The following is a 14,297-nucleotide window of genomic DNA, read 5'->3' as shown; positions in this document are numbered from 1 at the left end:
GTGCTGGACCCAGGGTAAAGGGAGTTCTCGTTTGTGTATGAAAGACCTGGGGATTCCAAGCTGTAAAGCAAGTGCAGCTTGTTCCTTAAGAATCTGCCAGGCTACTTGTATCATCAGCCAAGGGGAGAATTTACTCATTCATATCCTATCTTTCTAGTATCTTAGGCTTAGTTTGTGTTTTTGATTATTTACTAGGTTATCTGCTTTGGTCTGTTTGCTATCACTTATAATCACTTAAAATCTAGCTTTTTCTGTAATTAATAAATTTATTTTATGCTTTAATCTAAAGTAATAAGTTTGGAATGAAGTACCTGGAAATCCTAGCTCTAGGGTTTGGGCTGTTGCATATTCCTCTCCACGTTGAGGGGGTGGGGGAGAACTCTATGAGCTTTCGCTGTACAGTTCCCTGTGCAGTACAAAATGGTATAATTTTGAGTTTATGCTCCACAGGGGGTGCTGAGAGGGGGGGAAGCTGAGAGTTACCTTGGCTGTAGCCTTTCTACTCTTGGTTCATGCCATGGCTAGTCATGCCATGTAACTGCAGCTGGGTTTGTCCCTACCTGTGTATATGCTCGTGGAAGTGTAAGACTGAGAGCATGTCTGCTACTTGTCTCAGCAGTACAGTGTGAGAGGGAGCCCAGGTTGGTGGATCATAGGGCTCAGTCGTACCCCAGTTCCAGGTGGCACCCATCAGACAGCTTTTCCTTTTGTTTCTTCCAGTACTCTTATTTTTGTAATTGTTTCATTTCCTGTTTTCTTTCTCCACACCAAATGACGGGCCTGATTTTCAAAAGTGATGAATACCACAGAGATCCCCTTGACTGACATAAATAAAGATTAAGAAGCCAAACTTTAATAATCCACATCTGAAGATTTTGGTCATGTTTTGTCTTTCACTGTAGTCCTTTCTGCCAACACTTTTGTTTGTTTGTTGTTGTTGATTCATTCTGTTTTTATCTGAGAGACATTTTAAGTTTTGATGCCTTGAGAACTACTAGATTATCTCAGATGTCCTGTTTTTTCGAAGACTCACTCCTAATGAGTTCCAAGTTATCATACCAAAAGCCCATCCCTTACCTCAACTTACAGCACTTTTGTTTCAGTGGCCAGTACCTCACAATGTGTACCTGAATCCCAATATTGCTAACCACCAGCATCCAGGAAAAGCACTTCATATGAGTACATTCCTGAACTGGAAAAGGAAGCACACACCTTCTCGTGTATAAATTCTGGCTTGTGACCCAGCCAATCTACCCTTAAGGTAAAATTTTCTTGACAAAGCAACATTACTTTAGAAGAGCCTTTTCTATTTATCTTACTCACACACAGCAGAGTTAATACTACAAAGGATTTTCTGGTCAAATATGTACGTATTTTAAAAAAAAAGCAATTTGGCTGTGTCCATGCCCCTATTATGTTTCTTCTCCATGTCTATCCTAGAAAATGTGTTTGACAAAATAGTAAATTGTATGTGAATATTTCAGAATATTGACAAAAAGTAATTTCTTTGGGATGGGGATCATCTTTTTGTTCTGTGCTTATACAGCACCTCGGACAATGAGGTCCTAGTTCATGACTGGGGCTCACAAGTGCAATGTAATGCAAATAAATAAAATAATAATAATAATAATGTGAATTTCAGAATTGGTAAATCTGAGCAGTCACCCTAGAAATTATATTCTAGAGTTACCCATGTCCTTTCCAGGAACAGAGAAATACATTTTCATTACCTCTATGGTCAATGAAAACAGCTTGAATTTCAAATTTCAAATATTCACAATGATTATTCACTGGACCATTTCTGAAAATAATTCTTGGTGATCATAAAGAGGCCACCAATAATTATTTTCAGAAAAGATCCAGTGAATAACTTCAAATAGCAAATCCATTTTATAAACTGCACTACGATCACAGAAAATGTACAAACTGAAAAAGAGGCAGAATTAATCAAATAACTCACTCATTCTGAATTATTCAGATAGCTCTTGCTCAGATAGCTATGGAAAGATTCAGCTCAACAGAGATTTTTTTAAAGTGGAAAAACATTAAGGTAGAAATCAAATGTGCTCAGCTGGTTATGTCTTAATTATATATGGCGTTTCCCCTCATTTGGGTCTCCCTCCCAACCTACTCATGTGACCTGTGGTGTGTTTTGCAGATGAATCAGTATCAGCCATGCCAATGTAGAGCTATGTATAATCTGCCACCCACTTCTGTGTCTCTGAACTCACTAGTTAGATATGTCTGGAGGGAAATTCTCCCACATTAGTTGACAAGTGTGGTCATCTGGCACTAATTGAAACAAAGAGTGCAGCACGGAACTATAAAGTTGAACCTGTCTTTCCAATTATGGCATTTGCACTGCTCTGACAGAAACAAACGAACAAAAACAAAACACCAAAGTGCACAGCTGCTGGGCTGCTTATTTAATCTTACCCTTTACTCAGCACTCCATATATTTCACATCTATAATGGTTTTGCCCCAGACTACTGCACTGTATCTCTACAGATTTTTAACACTCTATCCAGATTATGTTAATAAACTTCATCCACAATAGCCTTAGTGCTCAAGTCAGAGAGGATGCCCTAGCTGTTCCCTGTGGTGCTAAGTCATTGTAAGGTTCTTCACAGCTGGGGCTCTTGAGGAGGAGATTTTTTGTTCCTGGAATAAGGCAAGCACAGGTGGTGCTGCAAATCATTTGCAAATTTTTTGCAAATTGTTTAGCTTTTGTTAGCTTGAAATCAAGCCTCAGTCTTGGCATGTCCACAAGTTGCTAAAGAGAAGAAAGGACAAGAGTGGCCCTTTGTGATGATGGTGATGCTCCAGTTCCTGAATTTTTCAAGATTGTTAATCATTGAGCTATTGAAATGGATATTTTGCTTCCAGATCGTGCTTAAGGCACAATTTGCCAGCAGAGACTTCAGAGTGTCCATAGCTTCATTTTATTTAATAATAATAAAAATACAATGCTTGTCTTAACAATGCTATTACAACCACTAGACTTACATATATTTGTTGCATAATGATTAAAAAGCCCTTCATATCTGTGAATGACTGTTGTGACTTTTGCCTTCAGATACAAGCAGTATTCAGAATCCTTGTACTATTTTTTTTTGTATGTGTGGGAAGGATGTGGGGAAATGCAGTTGCATAAAGTGCCTATGTAGTATCTGAAAACTAATTCCTATTTGAACCACCATTGTAACCATTCAAGGTAAACTTCAGTCATATGATCATTCCACGAGTGCCTAGCTTTGCACACAGGAAAAATCTTTCAGTGTGTCACTGAGTATGAGCTATAAAGGCTGGAAGGAAGCCAGAGAAAGGGGAAAATAGAAAAGTCAGGCACAGAGGGAAGTGGGAGCCTTCTAGTCTGTTATTAGCCAGGCCTGTTGTAGGCAAAGTAGCGGTGAAGCCTGTATATAGTTGGGAACTGGTGGTGGGAAACTTTTTGTGAATAAAGAGCCCTGGTGTTGCACCAGACTGAAGTGTCCCTGACTCACTGAAGACGGAGGCCCAAGGAATACCCAGGCACAAACCCCATTACAACTTCAAATAAGTTACTTCTCTGTCCACTGTGTGTATGGTGCTGTTGGGAGGGGCAGAGAAGGGAAAGGAAATAAGATGAATATTTGATTTTTAAAAAAGCTTAAATATTAAGCAAGGATTTTAAAAGTATTTTTTCATAAGATTTTGAAAGACTGCTATCTAGGGTTTGTTGCTAAATTGATTTAGCTAATCGAGTTGAGTTCTTAAAAATAGGATTAAAAATTAAAGTAATATAGGCAACAAATGTGACCACTGTTTATATTACTGTGTAGTGAATTAGCAGAATGCTCTAGCAAGGTCAGTGGTAGAGGCAAATAGCATAGTCATATTAACAAAAGGAAACTGGTGTTTAAAAGCAGAGACTATAGTGCAATATGGCTTAAATATCTGGCTTTGAAATCTCTTTTGGTCCATAGTTTGCCTGTTATTTTGTATGGGATCGGTAGGGGATATATTCCTCACTTATGGCCACAATCAACTAGCTTGGGGAAAAAAAAGCTCACTCTCATAATTGTTATACATAATAAAAAGGGTAAAATAACATAAAAGAAAGCTGGCTACTCCTTTAAGTCAGACTCTGCTGGGTTCTTCAGGCTCTGTTAGTGGGTCAAACTCTACTCTTGCTCTTTTCACTGTCACTGGAGTACCATTAATCAAAAGAATACCCCCTGATGATAAACATAGTCTCAGAGTTGGCAGAAAACCTCAAAAAGACCAACCATGCTATTGAACAATACTAAAGGCTCACTCTCTCGCTCCACTTTCCTTGTCTACTAGTACACTGGGAACTAACCAAACTTACTGACAGGGTAATAAGAAAGGTTTCAGAGTAGCAGCCGTGTTAGTCTGTATCCGCAAAAAGAACAGGAGTACTTGTGGCACCTTAGCGACTAACAAATTTATTATAGCATAAGCTTTCGTGTGCTACAGCCCACTTCATAGGATGCAGAGAATGGAACATATAGTAAGAAGATATATATATATACATACAGAGAAGGTGGAAGTTGCCATACAAACTGTAAGAGGCTAATTAGTTAAGATGAGCTATTATCAGCAGGAGAAAAAAACTTGAGGAATTCCACCATGATTTCAACAATTTCCATCCCACCATCAACCTCAACCTAGACCAATCCCCACAAGCGGTCCATTTCCTGGACACTACTGTGCTAATAAGCGATGGTCACATAAACACCACCCTATACCAGAAACCTACTGACTGCTATACTTACCTACATGCCTCCAGCTTCCATCCAGGACACACCACACGATCCGTTGTCTACAGCCAAACTCTAAGATACAACCACATTTGCTCCAATCCCTCAGACAGAGACAAACACCTACAAGGTCTCTATCAAGCAATCTTAAAACTACAATACTCACCTGATGAACTGAAAAAAACCAGATTGACAGAGCCAGAAGAGTACCCAGAAGTCACCTACTACAGGACAGGCCCAACAAAGAAAATAAAAGAACGCCACTAGCTGTCACCTTCAGCCCCCAGCTAAAACCTCTCCAGCGCATCATCAAAGATTTACAACCTATCCTGAAAAATGATCCCTCACTCTCACAGAGATCTTGGGAGACAGACCAGTCCTTGCTTACAGACAGCCCCCCAACCTGAAGCAAATACTCTCCAGCAACCACACACCACACAACAGGTTTCAGAGTAACAGCCATGTTAGTCTGTATTTGCAAAAAGAAAAGGAGTACTTGTGGCATCTTTGAGACTATTCAATTTATTTGAGTATAAGCTTTCGTGAGCTACAGCTCACTTCATCGGATGCATCCAATGAAGTGAGCTATAGCTCACGAAAGCTTATGCTCAAATAAATTGGTTAGTCTCTAAGGTGCCACAAGTACTCCTTTTCTTTTTACACCACACAACAAAAACACTAACCCAGAAACCTATCCTTCCAACAAAGCCTGATGCCAACTCTGTCCACATATTTATTCAAGTGATACCATCATAGGACTTAATCACATCAGCCACAGTATCAGAGGCTCGTTCACCTGCACATCTACCAATGTGATATATGCCATCATGTGCCAGCAATGCCCCTCTGCCATGTACATTGGCCAAACTGGACAGTCTCTACGCAAAAGAATAAATGGACACAAATCTGACATCAGGAATCATAACATTCAAAAACCGGTAGGAGAACACTTCAACCTCTCTGGCCACTCAGTAAAAGATTTAAGGGTGGCAATTTTGCAACAGAAAAGCTTCAAAAACAGACTCCAACGAGAAACTGCTGAGTTTTAATTAATATTCAAACTAGATATCATTAACTTGGGTTTGGATAGAGACTGGGAGTGGCTGGGTCATTACACATATTGAATCTATTTCCCTATGTTAAGTATCCTCACATCTTCTTGTCAACTGTCTATATGGGCTATCTTGATTATCATACAAAAGTTTTTTCTCCTGCTGATAACAGCTCATGTTAACTAATTAGCCTCTTACAGTTTGTATGGCAACTTCCACCTTCTCTGTATGTGTGTATCTTCTTACTATATGTTCCATTCTATGCATCTGATGAAGTGGGCTGTAGCCCACAAAAGCTTATGCGCTAATAAATTTGTTAGTCTCTAAGGTGCCACAAGTACTCCTGTTCTTTTTTTGGTAATAAGAAAGATGTTTCCTGTGGAAACATCAAGTGGTATAGCATCGAGTTCCAATTCAATTCACCTACAAGTGGAGGAGATTTGAGAATTCAATAGTTCAAAATAAAGGAGGAAAATTAGTAGTAAGAACTCAGGGCCAGAATTTAGAAATAATTGTGAAATTCACAATTATATCCTCTTGTGGTGCCACACATGCATATCTTTTAATTTGGAATTAAGCTTCTCTAGGTTATATGCCATTAACTTGTGTTCCCCCACCCCCTTGGTCCTTTTAGGTTTTCCTACACCCTTTTAAATCATGTTTAGCCAAAATGTTTATTTAGCAGTTAAGTACTCTGACATATATACTGTAGACATGTTTTTTAAACTAAATCTATGAGAATTGCAGCTTCTTGGTCATGTATTTTACTCATATGTTACCTTACCATGAACTAATAGCACAGAATACCTTACTGGCAAAGTCAACTTTTTAAACTGGAAAATGTGTTTGGTGGTTTATAATGACTGTATTTTTCTATTTCATTGTGTTTGTTTAAAGTCTTAGTGAATATGACTGACATTTCTGGAATGTAGAGTAGCACTTAGAAATTTGCACAATTACTTACTGAGATTTGTATACCTCTGAACATTACTTCCCTAATGAGCTCTAGGTAGTATGGGTGTTAGGCCTTTTCCCCACTACACATAATGGGCCTCCTAATTGGAAAAAAAGAATTCAAAGGTATTGACTTAAGAAAATATGATGTAGTCAAAACACAGGAATTTTAACCTTAATTTTAATAAGCTGCATGTAGCGCAGTGGTGGGCAACGTGCTGCAGGTGGGCCACACATGGCCTGTGCGGGTAATCCGCTGGCAGACCACGGGACAGTTTGTTTACATTGACCATCTGCAGGCACAGCCACCCACAGCTCCTAGTGACTGTGGTTCGCTGTTCCTGGCCAATGGGAGCTGCAGGAAGCAGTATGGGCAGCAGGGACACGCTGGCTGCCGCCTCCCACAGTTCCCACTGGCTGGGAACAGTGAACTGTGGCCACTAGAAGATGCTGGTGGCCATGCCTGGAGATGGTCAATGGAAACCTTGTCTTGCACCTGCCAGGGGTTTACCCTGATGGGCTGTGTGCAGTCTGCGGACTGTAGGTTGCTCACCATTGATGTAGAGGTTACAGCTTAAGGTCAGAAGGGACTACCAGATGTAACCTGTACATAACGGGCTTCTAAACATCAACCAGCCATGTCTGCACTGAGCCCAATAACCTGGAATCGTATAAAGTATTACATCCCTTTTGGAGGCTAAACTATTGTGTACCACAGGCAGAGAACAGGAGGGACTGATGTGCACCAATGCCCCTGAAATAGTAGGGAATTGATTAATTAAGTTTTACCCAGATGATACAAGCAAGCAACTCACATCAGATGCTGCAGAGGAAGGGGAAAACCCCCCAAAGTTCCTGCCAATCTGACCTGAGGGAACATTCCTTCTTGACCCTGAAAATAGCAATCAGTTTTACTTTGAGCATGTAAGCAAGAGCCACCATCAAAGCATCTAAGAAAGAGAACTCTCCGTACCACATTTCAGCATCCAGTTGGTGTCCTATCTACAGCTGTGGCCATCTCTGATGTTTCAGAGGATGACAAAAAACAAAAAGAAAACACAGACTACATGGGGAGAGGGGAAAACATTTTTCCTGACTCCTGAGGGAGGCCAGCTGAAGCTCTGAATTGTGAGATTTAAGTCACAGACATAGGACTGGAAAGAACCCCAATGGCCATTGAGCCCAGCTCCCGCCACCACAGGCAATCCCATCATAGAATCCCATTCACATTTATCTATCTCTGTTCCTAAAACAAATTAGGTTATATTCCCCCCCTACTACTACAAGAATGCTGCTTCAGACCCTTACTCCTCTGATGCTAGAAACCTACTGATTTCCAACCTACATTTATTCATGGCAGTTTATACGCATTTGTTCCTTTGACGACACTTCCTTTTAACTTAAATAGCTCTTCTCTCTCCCTGGTGTTTACCCCTCTGATGTAATTATAGAGAGTAATCGTATCCCCTCTCAGCCTTCATTTTGCTAGGCTAAACAAGCCAAGATATTTTACTCTACTCTCATAAAATAGACCCTCTTCCCCGATCATCTTAGTAGCCATTCTCAGCACCCGTTCCAGTTTGCAGTCATCTTTCTAGAACATGAGTGAAAAGAATTATTCACAGTATTCCAGATGATGTCTTGCCAGTGTCTTGTACAATGGCATTAATGCTTCTCTGTCTCTAGTGGTAATGTCTTGCCTGATACATCCTAGGATCTCACTTGCATCACAATGAGAGCTCACCCTGTTATTGTCTAATACATCCAGGTCTCTTTCCTCTGTCATTTGCAGCTGATGAGCCCCCAGTTTGTAGCATAACCTTTTGTTATTAGTCCCTAAATGCATGTCCTGATTATTTTATTTCCTATTCTTTAGTGTACCTGACCAGTTACATAGGATATCTATATGATGCTCAATCTAGTAATTCCATTAAAAAAGAAAAAAAATAGAAGCTAATGCCAAAAAGACAGTAGCTTAATAAGGAAAAATCACTTTCAGCAAAATGCTGTGGGTGAAGTCCTGGTCTCATTGAAGTCAGTGGGAGTTTTCCCATTGACTTAAGTGGGGCCAAGTTCTCATCCTGGATGGTTTTGGGTTTGGGTTTATTCTGCATTGTTCTGAGAAGCCAGTTGTTAGGATATAGATATTCAGGCCTGTCTGTAAAGGCCTGTACTTTAAGAATTTAGGTGTATTCTTATCAGTTGGCTAGTTCTAGAGGTATAAAAGAAAGAATCAAAATCACTGTCTGCTGGTGTAAGGGCCTTCTCTTACTGTGACAGTCTGAGGCCCTGTTCTTAGCCTAAGACCTTTGGCTAAGCAGCAGAGGCAGCCATAAGCTAGGAAGCGAACAGTCACATCCTCACATTCCAAACTAGTCACATTGAAATAAGGTGCTATTGGGCTGTTAGGCACTATCAGGACATGATTGTATTCCTATCACCTCCAGAGAAAGGGAAGTGCCTAGAAAATGTAAAAGGAAACTTAGTTTAATAGCATCCTGTCTGGCAAGAACTCACTTATCAATAGCTGGGATGTGAAATCCTCACTTCTGTATTGTCTTGTCATTATAGTTCCCACTTTGCTATTGTTTGTCTGTATAATCTCTGTCTGGTTCTGTGATTGTTCCTGTCTGCTGTATAATTAATTTTGCTGGGTGTAAACGAATTAAGGTGGTGGGATATAATTGGTTACATAATCATGTTACAATATGTTAGGATTGGTTAGTTAAATTTCAGGAAAATGATTGGTTAAGGTATAGCTAAGCAGAACTCAAGTTTTACTATATAATCTGTAGTCAATGAGGAAGTGAGTGGGTGTGGAAGTGGGAGGGGAGTGGGAGGGGGTGAGTGTGTGGGTGGGTGGGTGGGGGAGATGGGAACAGGGAATGGGGGTAAGAAAATTGGAATCATGTTTTGCTAAAGGGGGAAATAGGAACAGGGAATGGGAGTAAGGAAGTTGGAATCATGTTTGGCTAAGGGTAGGAATGGGAACAGGGACACAGGTGTAAGGCTCTGTGGTGTCAGAGCTGGGAAGGAAGATACTAAGGAAGGAAACTGGAATCATGCTTGCTGGAAGTTCACCCCAATAAACATTGAATTGTTTGCACTTTTGGACTTCGGGTATTGTTGCTCTCTGTTCATGCGAGAAGGACCAGGGAAGTAAGTGGGTGAAGTAATAAGCCCCCTAACACCAGTGCTGTCTGTTTCACAGAACAGGTTAAGCTCTTTACAAAAGCAAAAAAAAAAAAAAGTCCCTGCATAATATTTTAATGAATAATTTTCAACCAATATGTTGTTCATAAACTATCCTTTTGACTACTAGTTATTAGTTATTCAAAATCTATGATTGGTTGTCAAAGTCACATGGAATTTTTTCCACTCCCTGATTGGATGAGTGGAAAGTTTTAAACAGGAAAATAACAAATAAAGAAACTTTAACCATTTATTCTGGCTAAATGCAAAGAATCCTACATGAAACTTCTGAGATTTATGGACATTTCCATGAATATCCAGTAGATGTAGACTGTTTGCAAATAATATTTCTTTCACCTTCTTTTGACACCAGCATCCTGTTCTGGCACCTCACCTCTTTGCCCAAGAGGTAGCAGATGTTTGGGGCCTTTTCAAGTCAGTTTGCCAGTGTAAGAAAAATTAGTGACATGGCATCTGGGTATACTCTAAATATAACTTGTTTTATTTATACATATATATCAGTCCGGAAATGCGGTGGTCAAGCAGAATGCAGGACGATCTCTTCCACCAGGAATCTCAGCCCAACACCAATGTCCAGTTTGCAGAGAGCAACTCTGACTCAAGCATTGTGTCTACGAAGAGACTATACTTGGCTAATGCTCGCACAGCTCCCTCCCACTGCCTCTAAACAGACTCTTGCACATCCAAAAACAATAACACGTCATGGCTTCCCAATACTGAGCATTTGCTCACGCGCTAAGAAAAAGAACTCCTAAAACTACGTGTAGGACCACCATCTGGTGATGTCTGCCTTAACACTTCTCATACGAGCCTTTAAATCAAACTGAATTGGGGGATTTCTGTCGCAAAAATAAGGAGTCATTTTTTGCTGTTCATCCCCTTTACTATTTATACAGGCACCACACATCTCATGCTATTGCTTTAAAAAGTAGCTATTTTAAATAATTCCTGACATATTTCCCATGAAAGTCTCTGTATAGATTGTTGTTAATCCCTAGACCCAAGGTTTTTTTTTCCTTTCTAATTTAGATGGGTAAAACATGACAGAACATTTCCAAATGATAGCAGTTCCTATGTCTCTGGTTTTGATTATGTTTCTTTCCTTTCATTTTTATGCACTGTCAAAAGACATAAAACTATTAATGTAGTATAAAGTTCATGCATGAACAGGAGATACATAATTACTGAGAAAAAGTGTAGAACAAAAGGCACTATATATTCTTTGGTTCTTGCAGCTCCTGCAGTATTTTGGTGCCAACCACTGAATAATATTTTAATATTTTAGAAACATTATGAATTTGTTATGACTACTTTCATGCCTCACTAGACAGCTTTATATTTTAATAAAAAGTTATTTACATTTTTTTCTGTTTATTTGTTTATGTCTTATGCCACTTAACTGTTCAGAGAATGGATGCAGGAGACTTGATACTTATTGTGAAGGTGAAGACAGTGGTAATTTCTCTGCAAAGTTACTGTACTCTCTGCATACTGTGATTTCAGAAATGTTCTTAGCTTGACCTTGAGATACAAGAACTATTCCCTGTGCAAACTAATTCAGCTGGGGCTGCCACTCAGCAGCTCATCAATTATGTTAAACTGTGTCAACCTGTGTGCATTGTGTAATTTTCCACACTGAATGATTGCCAACTGAATACAGACAGAGGCAAATATTGAAATCATGACATGTAGCCAGAGCATGTGCAAAACTTGAGGATTTCTTTAGCTTAAACCTACTGGCCTCTTGCAAAGGCATGCAGAATTACAAATAGTATGTTAGTATAGCATAAAGCTTTAGGAAAGCAACAACTATATTGAGTTTATCGTTTATTATGTTAATGAACATTATTAGTAAATGGTTGCCAGTGAGAATAAGTCCATTGACCTGGTTAATACAATTATATTTTACTTTTTCTTATATTGTAAGCTTGATCCTGCATTCCTGATCCAGAGAATCATCTCACCACAGATGCTTAACAAAATGTAAATTGTCATAGTGTTATTGAGGTCAATGGAGCTATGACAATTTACACCAGCAGAGGATCTTCCCCTGCAAGTTTTGCCTGATTTAGGATCGGATTCTATATTTTTTTTTTTAAGGAGGCATGATTTGTAAGTGTTAACTTCATATCTGGTTAAGATTCTTGTATGTTTGTTTTATTTTATTAAAATGAATGCAGTAGTTACACTTAAAAAACCCCTATTGTTATTAAAGTTTCCACTGGTTGTATTAGTATTTCCCATTATTATGTATAGGAAATAACATAAAAACTTCTCAAGCTATAGATAGAAACATGTTTCCATTGTAAATATTTAGTTAAACAGGTGGACATAAAAAGTACAGCAGTATAAACTCAATGTTCTGTCTCCCCCCCTTTATAAGTGTATGTTGCTTTCTATTTTCCTTTCTTTCCAAAGTGCTGAAAATTAACATCTCTTAGGATCACAACAGGAAGCTTCTAGAGAACGTTTCTTGTGAATATGCCTTTGAAATTAGTTTCCACCCCTGCCCACACTGCCAACCTTGAAACCACCATGGATAACATTTGTGTGTGTGTGTGTGTGTTATAAACAAAAGCAATTCAATAAATGTAACTTGTTAGCAACTAATTTAACCTGAACACTGCTAAAAATACCTTTGAAGCAATATGCGGTTTATAGTAATATAAACACACTCAGCCATGCAGAACAGGAAATGTCAAAGGAAAAGGCTAATAGTTTCACAGGCAACCTTAACAGAACACTACATTATAAGCACTATATAGAGGCTTGACAGCTGTAATCTGTTGGTTGGTAACCTTGAAACTTGCAAGGACAGGTTGGAGTATTAGAATGTGGTTGCTGGGTAGTTATAAATTAAACTGATGAGACTTTACAGATGTATATGTTTAAAATGTGTTTGTCAAGTCAATTCTTAAAAAGGATGATATATAAAATTATTTTTGCAAATCCTTTTAGATGTGAAATTTGTAGTATCTGCTCTCTTTTGTTTGTCATGAAGCTTCTTTACGTTCTCCTGTTTCTAATAATGTAGATCTTAATGGCTATTATTACACTGAGTCTTATTAATGTTATTTTTGCAAGCCCTTTGAGGCATGACTGCTTTGATGCATATTTGTGTACTAAAGAAGCTACAAACAAAAATCTCTAATCAGTGAAACAGTAGTTCAGATACCTTCTTTCTCCACCCTTCAATCAAACTCACCCCTGTTCTCCTAGAAAAAAAAAAAATTGAGTTTAATTTTCATACTCTGACTTTCATTTAACTGGTCTGTGTTTCCCTCTATGCTCCTTATTGAACTTTTATCATGGCATTTTCTAGCACTTGGTTTAAAACAACATTTTAAAACAACAATATCTGGTATGAAAGTAATGACTCGACTCCTTCATTAAACAACCTTATAAACACCAATTTACCCTTCTACCCCCTAACAATTCTCTTCAAAAGTCAGCAGTATCCAGTACAGAATGTCCTAAGCAAACACTTGAATTGAACAGCCTTCTGTGTTAGAACAAAATAAAATAGACTTGACACGCAGGCATGATTTCAACAGTAAGATTATACACTTGTTTGTTTATTCCAAATGAGCAAGAAGAAAGACAAGATGCAAAAGATGTGGTTTAATTAGGCTGTGATTTTATTAACTCATTTGGGAACTACTTGGTAATAACTTGTGCAGTGCAGGTCATGATTCCTTCCTTAATCATTTCCATCTGATCTAGGGTTGCTCTCAACCCCCCCACGCCTCCACAGTTGGTCTCAGCCCATTGCTAGGACCCCACCACTCTCCCTCTGTATAAGGGTGAAGGAACTGGAAAAAGGAACCTCAGTCCTACTCCCCAGTTTCTTTAGGGGGTGTTCTCCTTTAAATCCACTTCCAGTTCTGGTTGATCAGGGAATCCAACCCCCTATAGAACAAATACCCATATTGGACATCTGTCACAGGAGGCATCAAAAATTAATTTTGTTGTCCCCCTCCCTACCTCCAGTGTGGTTCCACTGAGCTAACAGTTCTCTCTCTAACACTGGCAAAAATTATATCTGTTCCCTCATCAGATAGGTGTATCCCTTTGTCCCTGAATAACTTGGGTACCCAAGATTATAATGTTGATGGGTAATAACCAAGCTTTCTGTGTCCAGTGATTCTCACATTTTCTGGACTTGTCAACCTGTGGAGGCATGGCAGCTCCCCTCCATATTACTATTTCAGACATGTTGACAGTTAACCCAGGGAAAGTATCCTGGATTTGCCATAAATCTCTTTGTCCTGATGATTAAGTCACCTCCCTTCAAAATTCCCAAAGCTTTCACCC

Source organism: Caretta caretta, chromosome 1 (assembly GCF_965140235.1).
Source record: "Caretta caretta isolate rCarCar2 chromosome 1, rCarCar1.hap1, whole genome shotgun sequence".
NCBI lineage: Eukaryota > Metazoa > Chordata > Testudines > Cheloniidae > Caretta > Caretta caretta.
The sequence above is the reverse complement of the archived record's forward strand: the minus strand, read 5'-3'. Positions refer to the sequence as shown.